Here is a 7,026-nt window from a genome sequence, read left to right on the forward strand (position 1 = left end):
GCTGGGTTCACACTGTCGTCAGTTCCGAGGAAGACCTGCCTTTCTCCACAGAGGAGGCCAAGGCCCGGGAGCCCTGGGACGGCAGACAGGAGGGCTGGGGGCGGGAGGGGGTGTCCACCACACTGGAAGGCCTGGAGCCCCCTCCCAGAGGCCGAGCTGGTCTCTCCTCCAGGAGGAGGAAGTGTCCCCGCGCCGCCCCGGGCTCTTTTCAGAAACAGAGCGGAGGAACGGGCCGCACGTGCCTGGAACCACGCCGTCAGCGCAGCACCAGAGCGGGGCCACGCCAGCCATCCAGGTCAAGGCAGCGCTCCAGCGGAAACGCGTGACCCTGACCGGCAGGGCCCTTCCTCTGTCTTCCCAAGACCAAACGGAAAGAGGAATGTCAGAGCCAGAGCAGTTTCACAAGGTATCGGTCAGCATTTGAAAAGGCACTCAACTCACTTAAGAGAAAAGTGACACAGCAAAGATGTCCCCAAGATAAGGCTTTAAATGTTGAAATAACTATGCATGGGGGCTTAGTTGCTCAGTCCTGTCCGCCTCTTTGCGACCCCATGGACTGTAGCCCACCAGGCCCCACTGTCCATGGGATTCTCCATACTGGAATGGAGAATACAGAAGACTAGAGTGGGTTTCCATTTCCTTCTCCAAGGGATCTTCCCCACCGAGGGATCCAACCCATGTTTCCTGCATCACAGGCAGATTCTTCACTGGCTGAGCCACCAGGGAAGCCCTCACAAAGCTATTTGGATTTATAATGAAGCCCCAGCTCCTATGGTGCCTTCACCACAAATTACCCGAAAATTTTTCTTCATTTAAATAGGCAAGCCCCACTTCCTCTCTGAAACTGTGACTACTTGACCCGGTGATGGGTGACTGCCCTTTTCCTAAAGCATCTGAACTTCCTGCAAGCACCTTTTGGTCCACTGAGTCATTCATTCACTCAAGTTTCTATCATAAGAGCCACTGAGTCATTCATTCACTCAAGTTTCTATCATAAGAGCCACTGTGTTCTGGTCAGCTTAATGTTTAGTCTTCAATTAAATTGCAAACTTAAGGTTAAGAACCAAACCTCTTTTTCTCCTTACTAAGCACATACTCTTTTTTCTTTTTAATATGTATTTGTTTATTTGGCTGTGTCAGGTCTTAGTTGCGTCATATGGGATCTTCGTTCAGGGCACAGACTCTCTGGTTGTGGCATGCAGGCTCAGTAGTTGGCCTCCATCACTACCACTTTCTCCTTGCTTTGCCCCATAATGAACCTTGTCTGCTACAAACTCCAGCCGTGTGGAATTGTTTGGCCTCACTTGCTTTCAGTAATACAGGGAGGGCAGGTGGGCCTGGGGGGTGGGGAGAGCCCCACTGCTCTTAGGGGGTCCTCCTGCTCTGCAGCCACGGAGCACCCTATCTCTCCCACTTGGGCCATGTCGGACTCCAACGTAACAGCCATCTCCTGGCTTCTATTCAATCCGTGACTTTTTCCTGGCTCCTTAGATTCCCCAGCAGGAGTCAAATCAGCTCAGTTCAGTTCAGTCACTCAGTCGTGTCCAACTGTTTGTGACACCATGCACTGCAGCACACCAGGCCTCCCTGTCCATCACCAACTCCCGGAGTTCACTAAAACTTATGTCCATCATGTCAGTGATGCCATCCAACCATCTCATCCTCTGTTGTCCCCTTCTCCTCCTGCCTTCGATCTTTCCCAGCATCAGGGTCTTTTCAAATGAGTCAGCTCTTCACATCAGGTGGCCAAAATATTGGAGTTTCAGCTTCAACATCAGTCCTTCCAATGAACACCCAGGACTGATCTCCTTTAGGATGGACTGGTTGGATCTCCTTGTAGTCCAAGGGACTCTCAAGAGTCTTCTCCAACACCACACTTCAAAAGGAGTCAAATATTCTTCCTCTATCTCCAAACTCTCAGTTCTCTGGGTGGTCTTTTTCTGCCCACTTTTCCCTCTGTCCACCCACAGTCCTCATGGCAGGTAGAAGAGCACAGATGGCTTCTCACCCCCACCCTCACCATCCCTCCTCTGCCTCCTTTGAGTCCAGCTTCCATCCTTTACCCCAAGGCCAGTTAGGGAACCAAAGATCTAAACTCTCCTGACAGCTTACTCTGGAAAAAGTGATCTGTGGTGAGGATTAGGGTTAGTTAGCAATTCACCTTTACAAATTTGATGTCTGATGTCTTACTGACTGTAATTCCCAACAAAACATCTTGCTATAAAGACCATAGTTATAGGTCAGCATCAGAAAGGCTCAATGGTACTACAGTCAGTGGTGGGGCTCCAGAGTTGGCCTGCAAGGGCTTCTGTCTCAGATTCTCCATTCCATACTGTGTGATCTGGGCCAGTTAATTCATTCCTCAAAATTTAATTTCTTTTTCTTTTTTTGGACACACTGTGTGGCTTGTGGGATATTGCTTCCCTGACCAGGGATTGAACCTGTGCCCTCAGTAGTGAGAACATGGAGTACTATGTTCAGACCACTGGACCACCAGGGAAGTCCAAAACTTAGTTTCTTCCCCAGTAGAATGGGCACAATAAGAGCTCCTTCTGAAGGTGGTTACTGTATTCATTGACGTAATGCCTTTTAAAACACGGGCAGTGTTGGCTGACATGTGTCCACACAGTTCTCCATGGCAGGTCTGTTGTGTACTTTCCCCATGGCCCTCGGAGCCTCCTTGCAGAGCTGGGAAGTCATTCTACCCTCACCCTAACAGAGCGCCTGGGACTCCCAGAGGCTGAGGGAGATACTGAGAATCTTGGATCAGAACTTTTCTTTCCAGTTAAGCTGCCCTGAGTTTTATATTTATCCTAAGATTGAACAATGTTTCTCAAAAGATTTGAAATTTGAATTTCAACTCCGAATTTATAACCTCAGGGGCAGTCTCCAGGAACATCCACAGGAATTGCAAGATCCTCGCAAAAAAAGTACCTCAAAATTAAAGATTCCTCTCTGTTTCCATAAATCACATTTATACCCATGGTCCCATGAGGCCTAGGAAAGCTTAAACTATGCTATATTATCCATACTATATAGCACGTGTAATATATTGAAACTGTTATCTTAACAAGGAGTCGACATTTTACAAGCTAGAATTTCAAAATATACCCTAGATAATTCTTTTTCCTTTTCTCTACCTATTAAACTGCATTAGTTCATTTTCACCAATAATAGAGGGCTGACATTATACAGGACCTAGAGCAAGTAATGAGCTATTTCACACCTTTGTGTAAGTGAGAAAAAGGCACTTCCTCCTCAGGCCACTATATTCCCATCTGCTTAAAATTGTCGTACTATATTGATTTTTTAGAACAAGATACTTTATTGCCATCTTCTGGGAAATCATTTTTATTATTATTATATTTCCTGCTTATTTAACTTATATACAGAGTACATCATGAGAAACGCTGAGCTGGATGAAGCACAAGCTGGAATCAAGATTGCCAGGAGAAATATCAATAACCTCAGATATGCAGATGATACCACCCTATGGCAGAAAGTGAAGAACTAAAGAGCTTCTTGATGAAAGCGAAAGAGGAGAGTGAAAAAGTTGGCTTAAGGCTCAACATTCAGAAAACTAAGATCATGGCATCCGGTCCCATCACTTCATGGGAAATAGATGGGGAAACAGTGGAAAGAGTGGCTGACTTTATTTTTCTGGGTTCCAAAATCACTGCAGATGGTGATTGCAGCCAATAAATTAAAAGACGCTTACTCCTTGGAAGGAAAGTTATGACCAACCTAGACAGCATATTAAAAAGCAGAGACATTACTTTGTCAACAAAGGTCCCTCTAGTCAAGCCTATGGTTTTTCCAGTGGTCATGTATGGGTGTGAGAGTTGGACTATAAAGAAAGCTGAGTGATGAAGAATTGATGCTTTTGAACTGTGGTGTTGGAGAAGACTCTTGAGAGTGCCTTGGACTGTAAGGAGATCCAACCAGTCCATCCTAAAGGAGATCAGTCCTGGGTGTTCACTGGAAGGACTGATGTTGAAGCTGAAGCTCCAGTACTTTGGCCACCTGATGTGAAGAGGTGACTCTTTGGAAAAGACTCTGATGCTGGGAAAGATTCAAGTCAGGAGGAGAAGGGGATGATGGAGGATGAGATGGTTGGATGGCATCACCGACTCAATGGACATGGGTTTGGGTGGACTCTGGGAGTTGGTGATGGACAGGGAGGCCTGGTGTGCTGTGGTTCATGTGGTCGCAAAGTCATACACGGCTGAGCGACTGAACTGAACTGACTGAACTGATAAGCGCCAAATCTGTGATACCCAATATGCGATGTATCCCCTCCTTGTGCAGTGCCCAGCCTGTACAATCATATGTGACAGAGGCTGCGAGGAGTAAAATATTGTCTAGAGAAATTCATGTGCTTGAATGTAGCTCTGTCCGGAGAGATTGTAACTCCTTGTCAGAAAGGTAGGATTTCATAAACATTATAATCACTATGACTTGTTTCCAAATGATTTCTGAGTTTACCCAGAGAAGATGTCATTCAAGGATTTTATCTTTGGGCTCAGGATTCTTGGGGGTGGCAGGAGGCTCAGAAAACTGAAGATAAGGGGCTCAATCAATTAGGACCCTCACCCTGAGTGACCCTTGACTTTACTGGGGTTTTAGAGAAAGGTCTTTAATCTGTGTTCCAAAGGCATTACTGGATAGAGACACATTTGCAATAAAAAAGGAGAGATTCCTCTTGCATTTTGGCTCAGTTCAACAATTCTATGTACAAACCACCTCAAAGAGACAAAAGCCTGGGAATTACCTGGTGGCCCAGTGGTTAGGACCCAGAGCTCCCACTGCCCTGTCCTGGTTCAATCTCTGGTCAGGGAACTAAGATCCCACAAGCCACATGGCTTAAAACACACACACACACACACACACACACACACACACACACACACACACACCCCATCTTCCCCCAAATCGCTCCCACTTCCCCCTGGAATTAAACAGACTCACCCAAAACATGAGCCAAATGAATGTGATGACTAACAATGTTTCTGTGAAGTGATATTTGTTCTTCACACAAAATTTTGAAGAGCACGCGTCAATACAACAGTAATTCATTTCTCAACATTCTGTATTGTATTGTTATAGGTATTTAGCAGAATTTACTGACCAGGTCACTGGTGATTCTTTAGGCCATATTTTGGGCTTACAAACATCTGTAGTTTATTCCAGTTGATCTTGGTGGTACATGAGGTGAGTTTAATGATCTCTGCATCCTGTACAGGTATAGAGTCTATGGGCAGGTCCTCCTGTGATGATGGAAAAGTTCTGCACGTGTGTCTCCAGTACACACCTGCTGAACTCAGCCAATGAGACTAAGGAACTAAACTTTATATTCGATTTAATGCTGCTTACCCATCCTGCTCCATCTTCCAGGAATGCCTTATTTCTCAAGACTCTCCTACACTTGAACGAATGAATGAAAGAATGAACAAATGTTACTATTAAACCCTGAACACAATTGACACAGAGCAATGAAAATATTTATGCTGGCAATAGAAAACACTTAATTTCACTGTTTCAGGTCATTAAAAATATCCTTGTACAATATTCTAAAGGAGTTTTCGTTATTTGAGCATATTTGGGTTTGTGTGTGTGTGTGTATGTGTGTGATTTTGGATGAAAGAATGAGTGTTTATTTTGGATTGGATAAAAAGTTATAGGTTTTTTTCCAAGCCACATTCCAGCCTTCACTGATCCTACTTTGGAGCTAGAAAGCTAAATTCCAGTCTGTTATTATGAAACTGACTTAATTACGGAGTCATGCAAGTAGAAAAAATTGACATGTTCTACTAGGGAATAAGGCTTTCTATAAGCAAGCTGTTATGCAAGCAGAAAGGGAAAGTCAATGTGAAGGGAGTTTACTTTGCACACATACTGCACAAGCCGCCCTTTCAGAGCAGGGCCTTGGTGAAGCCTGAGCATCTTGAGTGCATGGTGCGTGCGGCTCCAGCAAGGGCTTTCTGAAGAGACCCTTTCACCCCAGCCCTCTTTGCTCCAAGCTCAGCCTGGACCACGGGGGCAGTGATCAGAGGCACCTCAGTTTGCCTGTAACTAGTTTCCATCCATAAATGTTGTCTGAACATTTATTAGTATTTTGCCACTTTTTTCTCTCTGCCCTACTCCCCTGTGTTAATCAACAATCTCCTTTCATACTGAACACAGATTTGTTACCTTAAAACTAGGGCACTCTACCGACTTAAAAGTGAGAGATTCATGTAAAGGAAAATCTTATTTTTGAATTTAAATATTCACCAATACTATGGAACTTTTCCTTAACAATAGTTACGTAGGTATTATACACACACACACACACACACACATATATATAGTTAGATGTGTGAGTGTGTGTGTAAGTGGCTTCAGTTGTGTCCAACTCTTTGTGACCCTACAGACTGTAGCCCACCAGGCTCCTCTGTCCATGGGATTCTCCAGGCAAGAATGCTGGAATGGGTTGCCATGCTCTCCTTTAGGAGATCTTGCTGACCCAGGGATTGAACCCACATTTCTTATGTCTCCTGCATTGGCTGGCAGGTTCTTTACCACTAGCACCACCTGAGAAGCCCCATAGTTACGTAGGTATTCTTAATAATGTCATGGTTATTGGCAGTTATTATACTCAGTATAACTGGATGTGAATTATTAAATGTGTTTGAACTCAGATAAACAAGCTTTATGCGTTAGATGAAAGAGTGTGCATCTCCAAATATTTTATCGATGCTGTCTGCAATCCTTTACAAGTAAATATTTTTATCTGAGTATTTTTTTAACTTCTAATTTTCTTTTTATACCACTTATTATACCACTTCAGTATTCTCACCTTGAGAACCCCATGAACAGTATGAAAAGGCAAAATGATAGGATACTGAAAGAGGAACTCCCCAGGTTGGTAGGTGCCCAATATGCTATTGGAGATCAGTGGAGAAATAACTCCAGAAAGAATGAAGGGATGGAGCCAAAGCAAAACACCACCCAACTGTGGATGTGACTGGTGATGGAAGCAAGGTC

The sequence above is a fragment of the Capra hircus genome, chromosome 12, assembly GCF_001704415.2.
Source record: "Capra hircus breed San Clemente chromosome 12, ASM170441v1, whole genome shotgun sequence".
In the NCBI taxonomy this organism is placed as follows: Eukaryota; Metazoa; Chordata; class Mammalia; order Artiodactyla; family Bovidae; genus Capra; species Capra hircus.